Source organism: Ascidia mentula, assembly GCF_947561715.1.
Source record: "Ascidia mentula chromosome 3 unlocalized genomic scaffold, kaAscMent1.1 SUPER_3_unloc_14, whole genome shotgun sequence".
NCBI classification, from domain to species: domain Eukaryota; kingdom Metazoa; phylum Chordata; class Ascidiacea; order Phlebobranchia; family Ascidiidae; genus Ascidia; species Ascidia mentula.
The window spans coordinates 1-15,153 of NW_028113725.1; the positions used below are offsets into that span (position 1 = coordinate 1).

At 50.2% G+C, this 15,153-nt stretch overlaps 33 non-coding genes across 33 annotated transcripts; all 33 read right to left on the reverse strand.

The window, feature by feature from the left end:
* Nucleotides 1-328: 328 nt before the first annotated feature.
* LOC145917013 (U1 spliceosomal RNA) lies at nucleotides 329-492 on the reverse strand. Its single transcript, XR_014405081.1, has one exon. It is a non-coding gene; the product is annotated as a U1 spliceosomal RNA (small nuclear RNA).
* A 263-nt stretch (nucleotides 493-755) lies between these two features.
* On the reverse strand, nucleotides 756-953 carry LOC145917028 (U2 spliceosomal RNA). Its single transcript, XR_014405095.1, has one exon. It is a non-coding gene; the product is annotated as a U2 spliceosomal RNA (small nuclear RNA).
* Nucleotides 954-1,240: 287 nt separating this feature from the next.
* On the reverse strand, nucleotides 1,241-1,404 carry LOC145917025 (U1 spliceosomal RNA). The gene has a single exon (XR_014405092.1). It is a non-coding gene; the product is annotated as a U1 spliceosomal RNA (small nuclear RNA).
* A 266-nt stretch (nucleotides 1,405-1,670) lies between these two features.
* LOC145917044 (U2 spliceosomal RNA) lies at nucleotides 1,671-1,868 on the reverse strand. The gene has a single exon (XR_014405110.1). It is a non-coding gene; the product is annotated as a U2 spliceosomal RNA (small nuclear RNA).
* Nucleotides 1,869-2,155: 287 nt separating this feature from the next.
* On the reverse strand, nucleotides 2,156-2,319 carry LOC145917037 (U1 spliceosomal RNA). Its single transcript, XR_014405103.1, has one exon. It is a non-coding gene; the product is annotated as a U1 spliceosomal RNA (small nuclear RNA).
* Nucleotides 2,320-2,585: 266 nt separating this feature from the next.
* Nucleotides 2,586-2,783, reverse strand: LOC145917029 (U2 spliceosomal RNA). The gene has a single exon (XR_014405096.1). It is a non-coding gene; the product is annotated as a U2 spliceosomal RNA (small nuclear RNA).
* A 287-nt stretch (nucleotides 2,784-3,070) lies between these two features.
* Nucleotides 3,071-3,234, reverse strand: LOC145917046 (U1 spliceosomal RNA). Its single transcript, XR_014405112.1, has one exon. It is a non-coding gene; the product is annotated as a U1 spliceosomal RNA (small nuclear RNA).
* Nucleotides 3,235-3,499: 265 nt separating this feature from the next.
* On the reverse strand, nucleotides 3,500-3,697 carry LOC145917030 (U2 spliceosomal RNA). Its single transcript, XR_014405097.1, has one exon. It is a non-coding gene; the product is annotated as a U2 spliceosomal RNA (small nuclear RNA).
* A 288-nt stretch (nucleotides 3,698-3,985) lies between these two features.
* LOC145917047 (U1 spliceosomal RNA) lies at nucleotides 3,986-4,149 on the reverse strand. Its single transcript, XR_014405113.1, has one exon. It is a non-coding gene; the product is annotated as a U1 spliceosomal RNA (small nuclear RNA).
* A 265-nt stretch (nucleotides 4,150-4,414) lies between these two features.
* On the reverse strand, nucleotides 4,415-4,612 carry LOC145917031 (U2 spliceosomal RNA). The gene has a single exon (XR_014405098.1). It is a non-coding gene; the product is annotated as a U2 spliceosomal RNA (small nuclear RNA).
* A 288-nt stretch (nucleotides 4,613-4,900) lies between these two features.
* Nucleotides 4,901-5,064, reverse strand: LOC145917014 (U1 spliceosomal RNA). The gene has a single exon (XR_014405082.1). It is a non-coding gene; the product is annotated as a U1 spliceosomal RNA (small nuclear RNA).
* A 265-nt stretch (nucleotides 5,065-5,329) lies between these two features.
* On the reverse strand, nucleotides 5,330-5,527 carry LOC145917032 (U2 spliceosomal RNA). Its single transcript, XR_014405099.1, has one exon. It is a non-coding gene; the product is annotated as a U2 spliceosomal RNA (small nuclear RNA).
* A 288-nt stretch (nucleotides 5,528-5,815) lies between these two features.
* Nucleotides 5,816-5,979, reverse strand: LOC145917015 (U1 spliceosomal RNA). Its single transcript, XR_014405083.1, has one exon. It is a non-coding gene; the product is annotated as a U1 spliceosomal RNA (small nuclear RNA).
* Nucleotides 5,980-6,244: 265 nt separating this feature from the next.
* LOC145917034 (U2 spliceosomal RNA) lies at nucleotides 6,245-6,442 on the reverse strand. Its single transcript, XR_014405100.1, has one exon. It is a non-coding gene; the product is annotated as a U2 spliceosomal RNA (small nuclear RNA).
* Nucleotides 6,443-6,730: 288 nt separating this feature from the next.
* Nucleotides 6,731-6,894, reverse strand: LOC145917016 (U1 spliceosomal RNA). The gene has a single exon (XR_014405084.1). It is a non-coding gene; the product is annotated as a U1 spliceosomal RNA (small nuclear RNA).
* Nucleotides 6,895-7,159: 265 nt separating this feature from the next.
* LOC145917045 (U2 spliceosomal RNA) lies at nucleotides 7,160-7,359 on the reverse strand. The gene has a single exon (XR_014405111.1). It is a non-coding gene; the product is annotated as a U2 spliceosomal RNA (small nuclear RNA).
* Nucleotides 7,360-7,647: 288 nt separating this feature from the next.
* LOC145917018 (U1 spliceosomal RNA) lies at nucleotides 7,648-7,811 on the reverse strand. Its single transcript, XR_014405085.1, has one exon. It is a non-coding gene; the product is annotated as a U1 spliceosomal RNA (small nuclear RNA).
* A 265-nt stretch (nucleotides 7,812-8,076) lies between these two features.
* On the reverse strand, nucleotides 8,077-8,274 carry LOC145917035 (U2 spliceosomal RNA). The gene has a single exon (XR_014405101.1). It is a non-coding gene; the product is annotated as a U2 spliceosomal RNA (small nuclear RNA).
* A 288-nt stretch (nucleotides 8,275-8,562) lies between these two features.
* LOC145917019 (U1 spliceosomal RNA) lies at nucleotides 8,563-8,726 on the reverse strand. The gene has a single exon (XR_014405086.1). It is a non-coding gene; the product is annotated as a U1 spliceosomal RNA (small nuclear RNA).
* A 265-nt stretch (nucleotides 8,727-8,991) lies between these two features.
* Nucleotides 8,992-9,189, reverse strand: LOC145917036 (U2 spliceosomal RNA). The gene has a single exon (XR_014405102.1). It is a non-coding gene; the product is annotated as a U2 spliceosomal RNA (small nuclear RNA).
* Nucleotides 9,190-9,477: 288 nt separating this feature from the next.
* Nucleotides 9,478-9,641, reverse strand: LOC145917020 (U1 spliceosomal RNA). Its single transcript, XR_014405087.1, has one exon. It is a non-coding gene; the product is annotated as a U1 spliceosomal RNA (small nuclear RNA).
* A 265-nt stretch (nucleotides 9,642-9,906) lies between these two features.
* On the reverse strand, nucleotides 9,907-10,104 carry LOC145917038 (U2 spliceosomal RNA). The gene has a single exon (XR_014405104.1). It is a non-coding gene; the product is annotated as a U2 spliceosomal RNA (small nuclear RNA).
* A 288-nt stretch (nucleotides 10,105-10,392) lies between these two features.
* Nucleotides 10,393-10,556, reverse strand: LOC145917021 (U1 spliceosomal RNA). Its single transcript, XR_014405088.1, has one exon. It is a non-coding gene; the product is annotated as a U1 spliceosomal RNA (small nuclear RNA).
* A 265-nt stretch (nucleotides 10,557-10,821) lies between these two features.
* LOC145917039 (U2 spliceosomal RNA) lies at nucleotides 10,822-11,019 on the reverse strand. The gene has a single exon (XR_014405105.1). It is a non-coding gene; the product is annotated as a U2 spliceosomal RNA (small nuclear RNA).
* A 288-nt stretch (nucleotides 11,020-11,307) lies between these two features.
* On the reverse strand, nucleotides 11,308-11,471 carry LOC145917022 (U1 spliceosomal RNA). Its single transcript, XR_014405089.1, has one exon. It is a non-coding gene; the product is annotated as a U1 spliceosomal RNA (small nuclear RNA).
* A 265-nt stretch (nucleotides 11,472-11,736) lies between these two features.
* On the reverse strand, nucleotides 11,737-11,934 carry LOC145917040 (U2 spliceosomal RNA). Its single transcript, XR_014405106.1, has one exon. It is a non-coding gene; the product is annotated as a U2 spliceosomal RNA (small nuclear RNA).
* A 288-nt stretch (nucleotides 11,935-12,222) lies between these two features.
* LOC145917023 (U1 spliceosomal RNA) lies at nucleotides 12,223-12,386 on the reverse strand. Its single transcript, XR_014405090.1, has one exon. It is a non-coding gene; the product is annotated as a U1 spliceosomal RNA (small nuclear RNA).
* A 265-nt stretch (nucleotides 12,387-12,651) lies between these two features.
* On the reverse strand, nucleotides 12,652-12,849 carry LOC145917041 (U2 spliceosomal RNA). The gene has a single exon (XR_014405107.1). It is a non-coding gene; the product is annotated as a U2 spliceosomal RNA (small nuclear RNA).
* A 288-nt stretch (nucleotides 12,850-13,137) lies between these two features.
* Nucleotides 13,138-13,301, reverse strand: LOC145917024 (U1 spliceosomal RNA). Its single transcript, XR_014405091.1, has one exon. It is a non-coding gene; the product is annotated as a U1 spliceosomal RNA (small nuclear RNA).
* Nucleotides 13,302-13,566: 265 nt separating this feature from the next.
* Nucleotides 13,567-13,764, reverse strand: LOC145917042 (U2 spliceosomal RNA). Its single transcript, XR_014405108.1, has one exon. It is a non-coding gene; the product is annotated as a U2 spliceosomal RNA (small nuclear RNA).
* Nucleotides 13,765-14,053: 289 nt separating this feature from the next.
* Nucleotides 14,054-14,217, reverse strand: LOC145917026 (U1 spliceosomal RNA). The gene has a single exon (XR_014405093.1). It is a non-coding gene; the product is annotated as a U1 spliceosomal RNA (small nuclear RNA).
* Nucleotides 14,218-14,482: 265 nt separating this feature from the next.
* LOC145917043 (U2 spliceosomal RNA) lies at nucleotides 14,483-14,680 on the reverse strand. The gene has a single exon (XR_014405109.1). It is a non-coding gene; the product is annotated as a U2 spliceosomal RNA (small nuclear RNA).
* A 288-nt stretch (nucleotides 14,681-14,968) lies between these two features.
* LOC145917027 (U1 spliceosomal RNA) lies at nucleotides 14,969-15,132 on the reverse strand. Its single transcript, XR_014405094.1, has one exon. It is a non-coding gene; the product is annotated as a U1 spliceosomal RNA (small nuclear RNA).
* Between the last annotated feature and the right edge of the window lie 21 nt (nucleotides 15,133-15,153).

The following is a 15,153-nucleotide window of genomic DNA, read 5'->3' on the forward strand; positions in this document are numbered from 1 at the left end:
ATACTACACTTGATCTTAGCTCTAAAGAGCCGAGAAGCGATGCCGCAACATCCACTGAGTCCGCAACGTCCGGAAGAGTCCGTCTCGCATTTGCTGCCAATTTTATTCCGGTGAAAAATGAAAAAAAAAAAAAAATTTCCTGGTTTTTTTCCTACCGTTTTTGGCAGGCCATTCAAATTAGTTTGTTCACCACATGACGTCACAAACGGACCCATGACCCACCTCCCAACCCCCGACACGACTCCTCCTGACCGTAACAGGCGAATCCCCCCCGTAGAAACTTCGTTTCTACCTTACGTTTTGCTCTACATCAGAGGATTAGTAAAAGACGGGGATAGCGCGAACGCAGTCCCCACTAGCAGAAATTGTACGGCCGAGTTACCCACATTTGGGGTAATCGCAAGGGTCAGCTAAGCCTAAGTGCAATGGCTAAGCCTCGCCCTGGGCCCACCGCCGGCCTGATCACGGTGAAGGCCCCCGTCAGGTAAGTATGCTTTGCACAGCTTCTTGAGAGGTAGCATTTTTGTCGTCCGTCCTTGTGTTTGCCGCATTGTGCATTTCACGGCTTGTTTTATCTGGTCTCCGACAAGCACAACAACAAATGTGCCGTTAAATTAATTGCTCTCCCGTCCTCCCTCTCTACCTCTCTTTCCTTGGCGTGTGCATACAGACGACACACACGCACTCATGGATGCACCGCTGTTTCGTGCAATTGTTTTGCGAATGATTAACAGATGGTTATTCCCACATGTGTGGGAATGTGGGCCGTGCCTGGAGGTAGTGCAATACCAGGACAACCCGTGGGCAGGTCGAAGCAAGCTCCGGCACCGTGCCCCCTGTCCAAAAATCAGGTTAATACAAAGACATGCAAGCGAATCGCTTGCGTCCCAGGTATTAAACTGAGAAGAACAGATACTACACTTGATCTTAGCTCTAAAGAGCCGAGAAGCGATGCCGCAACATCCACTGAGTCCGCAACGTCCGGAAGAGTCCGTCTCGCATTTGCTGCCAAATTTTATTCCGGTGAAAAATGAAAAAAAAAAAAAATTTCCTGGTTTTTTTCCTACCGTTTTTGGCAGGCCATTCAAATTAGTTTGTTCACCACATGACGTCACAAACGGACCCATGACCCACCTCCCAACCCCCGACACGACTCCTCCTGACCGTAACAGGCGAATCCCCCCCGTAGAAACTTCGTTTCTACCTTACGTTTTGCTCTACATCAGAGGATTAGTAAAAGACGGGGATAGCGCGAACGCAGTCCCCACTAGCAGAAATTGTACGGCCGAGTTACCCACATTTGGGGTAATCGCAAGGGTCAGCTAAGCCTAAGTGCAATGGCTAAGCCTCGCCCTGGGCCCACCGCCGGCCTGATCACGGTGAAGGCCCCCGTCAGGTAAGTATGCTTTGCACAGCTTCTTGAGAGGTAGCATTTTTGTCGTCCGTCCTTGTGTTTGCCGCATTGTGCATTTCACGGCTTGTTTTATCTGGTCTCCGACAAGCACAACAACCAAATGTGCCGTTAAATTAATTGCTCTCCCGTCCTCCCTCTCTACCTCTCTTTCCTTGGCGTGTGCATACAGACGACACACACGCACTCATGGGATGCACCGCTGTTTCGTGCAATTGTTTTGCGAATGATTAACAGATGGTTATTCCCACATGTGTGGGAATGTGGGGCCGTGCCTGGAGGTAGTGCAATACCAGGACAACCCGTGGGCAGGTCGAAGCAAGCTCCGGCACCGTGCCCCCTGTCCAAAAATCAGGTTAATACAAAGACATGCAAGCGAATCGCTTGCGTCCCAGGTATTAAACTGAGAAGAACAGATACTACACTTGATCTTAGCTCTAAAGAGCCGAGAAGCGATGCCGCAACATCCACTGAGTCCGCAACGTCCGGAAGAGTCCGTCTCGCATTTGCTGCCAAATTTTATTCCGGTGAAAAATGAAAAAAAAAAAAAATTTCCTGGTTTTTTTCCTACCGTTTTTGGCAGGCCATTCAAATTAGTTTGTTCACCACATGACGTCACAAACGGACCCATGACCCACCTCCCAACCCCCGACACGACTCCTCCTGACCGTAACAGGCGAATCCCCCCCGTAGAAACTTCGTTTCTACCTTACGTTTTGCTCTACATCAGAGGATTAGTAAAAGACGGGGATAGCGCGAACGCAGTCCCCACTAGCAGAAATTGTACGGCCGAGTTACCCACATTTGGGGTAATCGCAAGGGTCAGCTAAGCCTAAGTGCAATGGCTAAGCCTCGCCCTGGGCCCACCGCCGGCCTGATCACGGTGAAGGCCCCCGTCAGGTAAGTATGCTTTGCACAGCTTCTTGAGAGGTAGCATTTTTGTCGTCCGTCCTTGTGTTTGCCGCATTGTGCATTTCACGGCTTGTTTTATCTGGTCTCCGACAAGCACAACAACCAAATGTGCCGTTAAATTAATTGCTCTCCCGTCCTCCCTCTCTACCTCTCTTTCCTTGGCGTGTGCATACAGACGACACACACGCACTCATGGGATGCACCGCTGTTTCGTGCAATTGTTTTTGCGAATGATTAACAGATGGTTATTCCCACATGTGTGGGAATGTGGGCCGTGCCTGGAGGTAGTGCAATACCAGGACAACCCGTGGGCAGGTCGAAGCAAGCTCCGGCACCGTGCCCCCTGTCCAAAAATCAGGTTAATACAAAGACATGCAAGCGAATCGCTTGCGTCCCAGGTATTAAACTGAGAAGAACAGATACTACACTTGATCTTAGCTCTAAAGAGCCGAGAAGCGATGCCGCAACATCCACTGAGTCCGCAACGTCCGGAAGAGTCCGTCTCGCATTTGCTGCCAAATTTTATTCCGGTGAAAAATGAAAAAAAAAAAAAATTTCCTGGTTTTTTTCCTACCGTTTTTGGCAGGCCATTCAAATTAGTTTGTTCACCACATGACGTCACAAACGGACCCATGACCCACCTCCCAACCCCCGACACGACTCCTCCTGACCGTAACAGGCGAATCCCCCCCGTAGAAACTTCGTTTCTACCTTACGTTTTGCTCTACATCAGAGGATTAGTAAAAGACGGGGATAGCGCGAACGCAGTCCCCACTAGCAGAAATTGTACGGCCGAGTTACCCACATTTGGGGTAATCGCAAGGGTCAGCTAAGCCTAAGTGCAATGGCTAAGCCTCGCCCTGGGCCCACCGCCGGCCTGATCACGGTGAAGGCCCCCGTCAGGTAAGTATGCTTTGCACAGCTTCTTGAGAGGTAGCATTTTTGTCGTCCGTCCTTGTGTTTGCCGCATTGTGCATTTCACGGCTTGTTTTATCTGGTCTCCGACAAGCACAACAACCAAATGTGCCGTTAAATTAATTGCTCTCCCGTCCTCCCTCTCTACCTCTCTTTCCTTGGCGTGTGCATACAGACGACACACACGCACTCATGGGATGCACCGCTGTTTCGTGCAATTGTTTTGCGAATGATTAACAGATGGTTATTCCCACATGTGTGGGAATGTGGGCCGTGCCTGGAGGTAGTGCAATACCAGGACAACCCGTGGGCAGGTCGAAGCAAGCTCCGGCACCGTGCCCCCTGTCCAAAAATCAGGTTAATACAAAGACATGCAAGCGAATCGCTTGCGTCCCAGGTATTAAACTGAGAAGAACAGATACTACACTTGATCTTAGCTCTAAAGAGCCGAGAAGCGATGCCGCAACATCCACTGAGTCCGCAACGTCCGGAAGAGTCCGTCTCGCATTTGCTGCCAAATTTTATTCCGGTGAAAAATGAAAAAAAAAAAAAAATTTCCTGGTTTTTTTCCTACCGTTTTTGGCAGGCCATTCAAATTAGTTTGTTCACCACATGACGTCACAAACGGACCCATGACCCACCTCCCAACCCCCGACACGACTCCTCCTGACCGTAACAGGCGAATCCCCCCCGTAGAAACTTCGTTTCTACCTTACGTTTTGCTCTACATCAGAGGATTAGTAAAAGACGGGGATAGCGCGAACGCAGTCCCCACTAGCAGAAATTGTACGGCCGAGTTACCCACATTTGGGGTAATCGCAAGGGTCAGCTAAGCCTAAGTGCAATGGCTAAGCCTCGCCCTGGGCCCACCGCCGGCCTGATCACGGTGAAGGCCCCCGTCAGGTAAGTATGCTTTGCACAGCTTCTTGAGAGGTAGCATTTTTGTCGTCCGTCCTTGTGTTTGCCGCATTGTGCATTTCACGGCTTGTTTTATCTGGTCTCCGACAAGCACAACAACCAAATGTGCCGTTAAATTAATTGCTCTCCCGTCCTCCCTCTCTACCTCTCTTTCCTTGGCGTGTGCATACAGACGACACACACGCACTCATGGGATGCACCGCTGTTTCGTGCAATTGTTTTGCGAATGATTAACAGATGGTTATTCCCACATGTGTGGGAATGTGGGCCGTGCCTGGAGGTAGTGCAATACCAGGACAACCCGTGGGCAGGTCGAAGCAAGCTCCGGCACCGTGCCCCCTGTCCAAAAATCAGGTTAATACAAAGACATGCAAGCGAATCGCTTGCGTCCCAGGTATTAAACTGAGAAGAACAGATACTACACTTGATCTTAGCTCTAAAGAGCCGAGAAGCGATGCCGCAACATCCACTGAGTCCGCAACGTCCGGAAGAGTCCGTCTCGCATTTGCTGCCAAATTTTATTCCGGTGAAAAATGAAAAAAAAAAAAAAATTTCCTGGTTTTTTTCCTACCGTTTTTGGCAGGCCATTCAAATTAGTTTGTTCACCACATGACGTCACAAACGGACCCATGACCCACCTCCCAACCCCCGACACGACTCCTCCTGACCGTAACAGGCGAATCCCCCCCGTAGAAACTTCGTTTCTACCTTACGTTTTGCTCTACATCAGAGGATTAGTAAAAGACGGGGATAGCGCGAACGCAGTCCCCACTAGCAGAAATTGTACGGCCGAGTTACCCACATTTGGGGTAATCGCAAGGGTCAGCTAAGCCTAAGTGCAATGGCTAAGCCTCGCCCTGGGCCCACCGCCGGCCTGATCACGGTGAAGGCCCCCGTCAGGTAAGTATGCTTTGCACAGCTTCTTGAGAGGTAGCATTTTTGTCGTCCGTCCTTGTGTTTGCCGCATTGTGCATTTCACGGCTTGTTTTATCTGGTCTCCGACAAGCACAACAACCAAATGTGCCGTTAAATTAATTGCTCTCCCGTCCTCCCTCTCTACCTCTCTTTCCTTGGCGTGTGCATACAGACGACACACACGCACTCATGGGATGCACCGCTGTTTCGTGCAATTGTTTTGCGAATGATTAACAGATGGTTATTCCCACATGTGTGGGAATGTGGGCCGTGCCTGGAGGTAGTGCAATACCAGGACAACCCGTGGGCAGGTCGAAGCAAGCTCCGGCACCGTGCCCCCTGTCCAAAAATCAGGTTAATACAAAGACATGCAAGCGAATCGCTTGCGTCCCAGGTATTAAACTGAGAAGAACAGATACTACACTTGATCTTAGCTCTAAAGAGCCGAGAAGCGATGCCGCAACATCCACTGAGTCCGCAACGTCCGGAAGAGTCCGTCTCGCATTTGCTGCCAAATTTTATTCCGGTGAAAAATGAAAAAAAAAAAAAAATTTCCTGGTTTTTTTCCTACCGTTTTTGGCAGGCCATTCAAATTAGTTTGTTCACCACATGACGTCACAAACGGACCCATGACCCACCTCCCAACCCCCGACACGACTCCTCCTGACCGTAACAGGCGAATCCCCCCCGTAGAAACTTCGTTTCTACCTTACGTTTTGCTCTACATCAGAGGATTAGTAAAAGACGGGGATAGCGCGAACGCAGTCCCCACTAGCAGAAATTGTACGGCCGAGTTACCCACATTTGGGGTAATCGCAAGGGTCAGCTAAGCCTAAGTGCAATGGCTAAGCCTCGCCCTGGGCCCACCGCCGGCCTGATCACGGTGAAGGCCCCCGTCAGGTAAGTATGCTTTGCACAGCTTCTTGAGAGGTAGCATTTTTGTCGTCCGTCCTTGTGTTTGCCGCATTGTGCATTTCACGGCTTGTTTTATCTGGTCTCCGACAAGCACAACAACCAAATGTGCCGTTAAATTAATTGCTCTCCCGTCCTCCCTCTCTACCTCTCTTTCCTTGGCGTGTGCATACAGACGACACACACGCACTCATGGGATGCACCGCTGTTTCGTGCAATTGTTTTGCGAATGATTAACAGATGGTTATTCCCACATGTGTGGGAATGTGGGCCGTGCCTGGAGGTAGTGCAATACCAGGACAACCCGTGGGCAGGTCGAAGCAAGCTCCGGCACCGTGCCCCCTGTCCAAAAATCAGGTTAATACAAAGACATGCAAGCGAATCGCTTGCGTCCCAGGTATTAAACTGAGAAGAACAGATACTACACTTGATCTTAGCTCTAAAGAGCCGAGAAGCGATGCCGCAACATCCACTGAGTCCGCAACGTCCGGAAGAGTCCGTCTCGCATTTGCTGCCAAATTTTATTCCGGTGAAAAATGAAAAAAAAAAAAAAATTTCCTGGTTTTTTTCCTACCGTTTTTGGCAGGCCATTCAAATTAGTTTGTTCACCACATGACGTCACAAACGGACCCATGACCCACCTCCCAACCCCCGACACGACTCCTCCTGACCGTAACAGGCGAATCCCCCCCGTAGAAACTTCGTTTCTACCTTACGTTTTGCTCTACATCAGAGGATTAGTAAAAGACGGGGATAGCGCGAACGCAGTCCCCACTAGCAGAAATTGTACGGCCGAGTTACCCACATTTGGGGTAATCGCAAGGGTCAGCTAAGCCTAAGTGCAATGGCTAAGCCTCGCCCTGGGCCCACCGCCGGCCTGATCACGGTGAAGGCCCCCGTCAGGTAAGTATGCTTTGCACAGCTTCTTGAGAGGTAGCATTTTTGTCGTCCGTCCTTGTGTTTGCCGCATTGTGCATTTCACGGCTTGTTTTATCTGGTCTCCGACAAGCACAACAACCAAATGTGCCGTTAAATTAATTGCTCTCCCGTCCTCCCTCTCTACCTCTCTTTCCTTGGCGTGTGCATACAGACGACACACACGCACTCATGGGATGCACCGCTGTTTCGTGCAATTGTTTTGCGAATGATTAACAGATGGTTATTCCCACATGTGTGGGAATGTGGGCCGTGCCTGGAGGTAGTGCAATACCAGGACAACCCGTGGGCAGGTCGAAGCAAGCTCCGGCACCGTGCCCCCTGTCCAAAAATCAGGTTAATACAAAGACATGCAAGCGAATCGCTTGCGTCCCAGGTATTAAACTGAGAAGAACAGATACTACACTTGATCTTAGCTCTAAAGAGCCGAGAGAAGCGATGCCGCAACATCCACTGAGTCCGCAACGTCCGGAAGAGTCCGTCTCGCATTTGCTGCCAAATTTTATTCCGGTGAAAAATGAAAAAAAAAAAAAAATTTCCTGGTTTTTTTCCTACCGTTTTTGGCAGGCCATTCAAATTAGTTTGTTCACCACATGACGTCACAAACGGACCCATGACCCACCTCCCAACCCCCGACACGACTCCTCCTGACCGTAACAGGCGAATCCCCCCCGTAGAAACTTCGTTTCTACCTTACGTTTTGCTCTACATCAGAGGATTAGTAAAAGACGGGGATAGCGCGAACGCAGTCCCCACTAGCAGAAATTGTACGGCCGAGTTACCCACATTTGGGGTAATCGCAAGGGTCAGCTAAGCCTAAGTGCAATGGCTAAGCCTCGCCCTGGGCCCACCGCCGGCCTGATCACGGTGAAGGCCCCCGTCAGGTAAGTATGCTTTGCACAGCTTCTTGAGAGGTAGCATTTTTGTCGTCCGTCCTTGTGTTTGCCGCATTGTGCATTTCACGGCTTGTTTTATCTGGTCTCCGACAAGCACAACAACCAAATGTGCCGTTAAATTAATTGCTCTCCCGTCCTCCCTCTCTACCTCTCTTTCCTTGGCGTGTGCATACAGACGACACACACGCACTCATGGGATGCACCGCTGTTTCGTGCAATTGTTTTGCGAATGATTAACAGATGGTTATTCCCACATGTGTGGGAATGTGGGCCGTGCCTGGAGGTAGTGCAATACCAGGACAACCCGTGGGCAGGTCGAAGCAAGCTCCGGCACCGTGCCCCCTGTCCAAAAATCAGGTTAATACAAAGACATGCAAGCGAATCGCTTGCGTCCCAGGTATTAAACTGAGAAGAACAGATACTACACTTGATCTTAGCTCTAAAGAGCCGAGAAGCGATGCCGCAACATCCACTGAGTCCGCAACGTCCGGAAGAGTCCGTCTCGCATTTGCTGCCAAATTTTATTCCGGTGAAAAATGAAAAAAAAAAAAAAATTTCCTGGTTTTTTTCCTACCGTTTTTGGCAGGCCATTCAAATTAGTTTGTTCACCACATGACGTCACAAACGGACCCATGACCCACCTCCCAACCCCCGACACGACTCCTCCTGACCGTAACAGGCGAATCCCCCCCGTAGAAACTTCGTTTCTACCTTACGTTTTGCTCTACATCAGAGGATTAGTAAAAGACGGGGATAGCGCGAACGCAGTCCCCACTAGCAGAAATTGTACGGCCGAGTTACCCACATTTGGGGTAATCGCAAGGGTCAGCTAAGCCTAAGTGCAATGGCTAAGCCTCGCCCTGGGCCCACCGCCGGCCTGATCACGGTGAAGGCCCCCGTCAGGTAAGTATGCTTTGCACAGCTTCTTGAGAGGTAGCATTTTTGTCGTCCGTCCTTGTGTTTGCCGCATTGTGCATTTCACGGCTTGTTTTATCTGGTCTCCGACAAGCACAACAACCAAATGTGCCGTTAAATTAATTGCTCTCCCGTCCTCCCTCTCTACCTCTCTTTCCTTGGCGTGTGCATACAGACGACACACACGCACTCATGGGATGCACCGCTGTTTCGTGCAATTGTTTTGCGAATGATTAACAGATGGTTATTCCCACATGTGTGGGAATGTGGGCCGTGCCTGGAGGTAGTGCAATACCAGGACAACCCGTGGGCAGGTCGAAGCAAGCTCCGGCACCGTGCCCCCTGTCCAAAAATCAGGTTAATACAAAGACATGCAAGCGAATCGCTTGCGTCCCAGGTATTAAACTGAGAAGAACAGATACTACACTTGATCTTAGCTCTAAAGAGCCGAGAAGCGATGCCGCAACATCCACTGAGTCCGCAACGTCCGGAAGAGTCCGTCTCGCATTTGCTGCCAAATTTTATTCCGGTGAAAAATGAAAAAAAAAAAAAAATTTCCTGGTTTTTTTCCTACCGTTTTTGGCAGGCCATTCAAATTAGTTTGTTCACCACATGACGTCACAAACGGACCCATGACCCACCTCCCAACCCCCGACACGACTCCTCCTGACCGTAACAGGCGAATCCCCCCCGTAGAAACTTCGTTTCTACCTTACGTTTTGCTCTACATCAGAGGATTAGTAAAAGACGGGGATAGCGCGAACGCAGTCCCCACTAGCAGAAATTGTACGGCCGAGTTACCCACATTTGGGGTAATCGCAAGGGTCAGCTAAGCCTAAGTGCAATGGCTAAGCCTCGCCCTGGGCCCACCGCCGGCCTGATCACGGTGAAGGCCCCCGTCAGGTAAGTATGCTTTGCACAGCTTCTTGAGAGGTAGCATTTTTGTCGTCCGTCCTTGTGTTTGCCGCATTGTGCATTTCACGGCTTGTTTTATCTGGTCTCCGACAAGCACAACAACCAAATGTGCCGTTAAATTAATTGCTCTCCCGTCCTCCCTCTCTACCTCTCTTTCCTTGGCGTGTGCATACAGACGACACACACGCACTCATGGGATGCACCGCTGTTTCGTGCAATTGTTTTGCGAATGATTAACAGATGGTTATTCCCACATGTGTGGGAATGTGGGCCGTGCCTGGAGGTAGTGCAATACCAGGACAACCCGTGGGCAGGTCGAAGCAAGCTCCGGCACCGTGCCCCCTGTCCAAAAATCAGGTTAATACAAAGACATGCAAGCGAATCGCTTGCGTCCCAGGTATTAAACTGAGAAGAACAGATACTACACTTGATCTTAGCTCTAAAGAGCCGAGAAGCGATGCCGCAACATCCACTGAGTCCGCAACGTCCGGAAGAGTCCGTCTCGCATTTGCTGCCAAATTTTATTCCGGTGAAAAATGAAAAAAAAAAAAAAATTTCCTGGTTTTTTTCCTACCGTTTTTGGCAGGCCATTCAAATTAGTTTGTTCACCACATGACGTCACAAACGGACCCATGACCCACCTCCCAACCCCCGACACGACTCCTCCTGACCGTAACAGGCGAATCCCCCCCGTAGAAACTTCGTTTCTACCTTACGTTTTGCTCTACATCAGAGGATTAGTAAAAGACGGGGATAGCGCGAACGCAGTCCCCACTAGCAGAAATTGTACGGCCGAGTTACCCACATTTGGGGTAATCGCAAGGGTCAGCTAAGCCTAAGTGCAATGGCTAAGCCTCGCCCTGGGCCCACCGCCGGCCTGATCACGGTGAAGGCCCCCGTCAGGTAAGTATGCTTTGCACAGCTTCTTGAGAGGTAGCATTTTTGTCGTCCGTCCTTGTGTTTGCCGCATTGTGCATTTCACGGCTTGTTTTATCTGGTCTCCGACAAGCACAACAACCAAATGTGCCGTTAAATTAATTGCTCTCCCGTCCTCCCTCTCTACCTCTCTTTCCTTGGCGTGTGCATACAGACGACACACACGCACTCATGGGATGCACCGCTGTTTCGTGCAATTGTTTTGCGAATGATTAACAGATGGTTATTCCCACATGTGTGGGAATGTGGGCCGTGCCTGGAGGTAGTGCAATACCAGGACAACCCGTGGGCAGGTCGAAGCAAGCTCCGGCACCGTGCCCCCTGTCCAAAAATCAGGTTAATACAAAGACATGCAAGCGAATCGCTTGCGTCCCAGGTATTAAACTGAGAAGAACAGATACTACACTTGATCTTAGCTCTAAAGAGCCGAGAAGCGATGCCGCAACATCCACTGAGTCCGCAACGTCCGGAAGAGTCCGTCTCGCATTTGCTGCCAAATTTTATTCCGGTGAAAAATGAAAAAAAAAAAAAAATTTCCTGGTTTTTTTCCTACCGTTTTTGGCAGGCCATTCAAATTAGTTTGTTCACCACATGACGTCACAAACGGACCCATGACCCACCTCCCAACCCCCGACACGACTCCTCCTGACCGTAACAGGCGAATCCCCCCCGTAGAAACTTCGTTTCTACCTTACGTTTTGCTCTACATCAGAGGATTAGTAAAAGACGGGGATAGCGCGAACGCAGTCCCCACTAGCAGAAATTGTACGGCCGAGTTACCCACATTTGGGGTAATCGCAAGGGTCAGCTAAGCCTAAGTGCAATGGCTAAGCCTCGCCCTGGGCCCACCGCCGGCCTGATCACGGTGAAGGCCCCCGTCAGGTAAGTATGCTTTGCACAGCTTCTTGAGAGGTAGCATTTTTGTCGTCCGTCCTTGTGTTTGCCGCATTGTGCATTTCACGGCTTGTTTTATCTGGTCTCCGACAAGCACAACAACCAAATGTGCCGTTAAATTAATTGCTCTCCCGTCCTCCCTCTCTACCTCTCTTTCCTTGGCGTGTGCATACAGACGACACACACGCACTCATGGGATGCACCGCTGTTTCGTGCAATTGTTTTGCGAATGATTAACAGATGGTTATTCCCACATGTGTGGGAATGTGGGCCGTGCCTGGAGGTAGTGCAATACCAGGACAACCCGTGGGCAGGTCGAAGCAAGCTCCGGCACCGTGCCCCCTGTCCAAAAATCAGGTTAATACAAAGACATGCAAGCGAATCGCTTGCGTCCCAGGTATTAAACTGAGAAGAACAGATACTACACTTGATCTTAGCTCTAAAGAGCCGAGAAGCGATGCCGCAACATCCACTGAGTCCGCAACGTCCGGAAGAGTCCGTCTCGCATTTGCTGCCAAATTTTATTCCGGTGAAAAATGAAAAAAAAAAAAAAATTTCCTGGTTTTTTTCCTACCGTTTTTGGCAGGCCATTCAAATTAGTTTGTTCACCACATGACGTCACAAACGGACCCATGACCCACCTCCCAACCCCCGACACGACTCCTCCTGACCGTAACAGGCGAATCCCCCCCGTAGAAACTTCGTTTCTACCTTACGTTTTGCTCTACATCAGAGGATTAGTAAAAGACGGGGATAGCGCGAACGCAGTCCCCACTAGCAGAAATTGTACGGCCGAGTTACCCACATTTGGGGTAATCGCAAGGGTCAGCTAAGCCTAAGTGCAATGGCTAAGCCTCGCCCTGGGCCCACCGCCGGCCTGATCACGGTGAAGGCCCCCGTCAGGTAAGTATGCTTTGCACAGCTTCTTGAGAGGTAGCATTTTTGTCGTCCGTCCTTGTGTTTGCCGCATTGTGCATTTCACGGCTTGTTTTATCTGGTCTCCGACAAGCACAACAACCAAATGTGCCGTTAAATTAATTGCTCTCCCGTCCTCCCTCTCTACCTCTCTTTCCTTGGCGTGTGCATACAGACGACACACACGCACTCATGGGATGCACCGCTGTTTCGTGCAATTGTTTTGCGAATGATTAACAGATGGTTATTCCCACATGTGTGGGAATGTGGGCCGTGCCTGGAGGTAGTGCAATACCAGGACAACCCGTGGGCAGGTCGAAGCAAGCTCCGGCACCGTGCCCCCTGTCCAAAAATCAGGTTAATACAAAGACATGCAAGCGAATCGCTTGCGTCCCAGGTATTAAACTGAGAAGAACAGATACTACACTTGATCTTAGCTCTAAAGAGCCGAGAAGCGATGCCGCAACATCCACTGAGTCCGCAACGTCCGGAAGAGTCCGTCTCGCATTTGCTGCCAAATTTTATTCCGGTGAAAAATGAAAAAAAAAAAAAAATTTCCTGGTTTTTTTCCTACCGTTTTTGGCAGGCCATTCAAATTAGTTTGTTCACCACATGACGTCACAAACGGACCCATGACCCACCTCCCAACCCCCGACACGACTCCTCCTGACCGTAACAGGCGAATCCCCCCCGTAGAAACTTCGTTTCTACCTTACGTTTTGCTCTACATCAGAGGATTAGTAAAAGACGGGGATAGCGCGAACGCAGTCCCCACTAGCAGAAATTGTACGGCCGAGTTACCCACATTTGGGGTAATCGCAAGGGTCAGCTAAGCCTAAGTGCAATGGCTAAGCCTCGCCCTGGGCCCACCGCCGGCCTGATCACGGTGAAGGCCCCCGTCAGGTAAGTATGCTTTGCACAGCTTCTTGAGAGGTAGCATTTTTGTCGTCCGTCCTTGTGTTTGCCGCATTGTGCATTTCACGGCTTGTTTTATCTGGTCTCCGACAAGCACAACAACCAAATGTGCCGTTAAATTAATTGCTCTCCCGTCCTCCCTCTCTACCTCTCTTTCCTTGGCGTGTGCATACAGACGACACACACGCACTCATGGGATGCACCGCTGTTTCGTGCAATTGTTTTGCGAATGATTAACAGATGGTTATTCCCACATGTGTGGGAATGTGGGCCGTGCCTGGAGGTAGTGCAATACCAGGACAACCCGTGGGCAGGTCGAAGCAAGCTCCGGCACCGTGCCCCCTGTCCAAAAATCAGGTTAATACAAAGACATGCAAGCGAATCGCTTGCGTCCCAGGTATTAAACTGAGAAGAACAGATACTACACTTGATCTTAGCTCTAAAGAGCCGAGAAGCGATGCCGCAACATCCACTGAGTCCGCAACGTCCGGAAGAGTCCGTCTCGCATTTGCTGCCAAATTTTATTCCGGTGAAAAATGAAAAAAAAAAAAAAAATTTCCTGGTTTTTTTCCTACCGTTTTTGGCAGGCCATTCAAATTAGTTTGTTCACCACATGACGTCACAAACGGACCCATGACCCACCTCCCAACCCCCGACACGACTCCTCCTGACCGTAACAGGCGAATCCCCCCCGTAGAAACTTCGTTTCTACCTTACGTTTTGCTCTACATCAGAGGATTAGTAAAAGACGGGGATAGCGCGAACGCAGTCCCCACTAGCAGAAATTGTACGGCCGAGTTACCCACATTTGGGGTAATCGCAAGGGTCAGCTAAGCCTAAGTGCAATGGCTAAGCCTCGCCCTGGGCCCACCGCCGGCCTGATCACGGTGAAGGCCCCCGTCAGGTAAGTATGCTTTGCACAGCTTCTTGAGAGGTAGCATTTTTGTCGTCCGTCCTTGTGTTTGCCGCATTGTGCATTTCACGGCTTGTTTTATCTGGTCTCCGACAAGCACAACAACCAAATGTGCCGTTAAATTAATTGCTCTCCCGTCCTCCCTCTCTACCTCTCTTTCCTTGGCGTGTGCATACAGACGACACACACGCACTCATGGGATGCACCGCTGTTTCGTGCAATTGTTTTGCGAATGATTAACAGATGGTTATTCCCACATGTGTGGGAATGTGGGCCGTGCCTGGAGGTAGTGCAATACCAGGACAACCCGTGGGCAGGTCGAAGCAAGCTCCGGCACCGTGCCCCCTGTCCAAAAATCAGGTTAATACAAAGACATGCAAGCGAATCGCTTGCGTCCCAGGTATTAAACTGAGAAGAACAGATACTACACTTGATCTTAGCTCTAAAGAGCCGAGAAGCGATGCCGCAACATCCACTGAGTCCGCAACGTCCGGAAGAGTCCGTCTCGCATTTGCTGCCAAATTTTATTCCGGTGAAAAATGAAAAAAAAAAAAAAATTTCCTGGTTTTTTTCCTACCGTTTTTGGCAGGCCATTCAAATTAGTTTGTTCACCACATGACGTCACAAACGGACCCATGACCCACCTCCCAACCCCCGACACGACTCCTCCTGACCGTAACAGGCGAATCCCCCCCGTAGAAACTTCGTTTCTACCTTACGTTTTGCTCTACATCAGAGGATTAGTAAAAGACGGGGATAGCGCGAACGCAGTCCCCACTAGCAGAAATTGTACGGCCGAGTTACCCACATTTGGGGTAATCGCAAGGGTCAGCTAAGCCTAAGTGCAATGGCTAAGCCTCGCCCTGGGCCCACCGCCGGCCTGATCACGGTGAAGGCCCCCGTCAGGTAAGTATGCTTTGCACAGCTTCTTGAGA